A 465-nucleotide genomic window follows, 5' to 3' on the forward strand; every position below is an offset into this window, starting at 1 on the left:
TTGTGGTAGTGGGGGACTGCGTTCGCGCTTTCCCCTGATTATCGTGGTTTTTAAAAGCAGACGGGTAGGACTGTCCTTTCCAGTGTTCTCTGTGGCCGTTCAGCGTGCTTGAAGGCAGTGAGATCTTCTTTGGCCAGCTTGGACGCAGACATTGCGTCTACTTACTCGCCGTCAAGTTAAGATCTCCGGAAAGTAACAGAACTTGTATTTCTATGACAAAATGATTTAGGCTTTTCTCAGAAAACTTCATTCACTGTTGTGTTTGGTTGTGTCTGTTGTTTTACGTGTTCTGCGAGATTGCTTTTAAAATGGGTGCTGTTTATTTAGCTCACTTGGAGAGCTCGGTGGCGTAGGTAACGCTTTTAGGTCGCCACACATACGAAAGGATATTTAAGTGAGCCAGGGAGTAAAGGACGGTATGAGTGAGCTGTAGCAATGCTTCGTCGCCTGCCCTGCTCTCTCCCG

Source organism: Galeopterus variegatus, unplaced genomic scaffold (genome assembly GCF_000696425.1).
Source record: "Galeopterus variegatus unplaced genomic scaffold, G_variegatus-3.0.2 Scaffold1873, whole genome shotgun sequence".
NCBI lineage: Eukaryota > Metazoa > Chordata > Mammalia > Dermoptera > Cynocephalidae > Galeopterus > Galeopterus variegatus.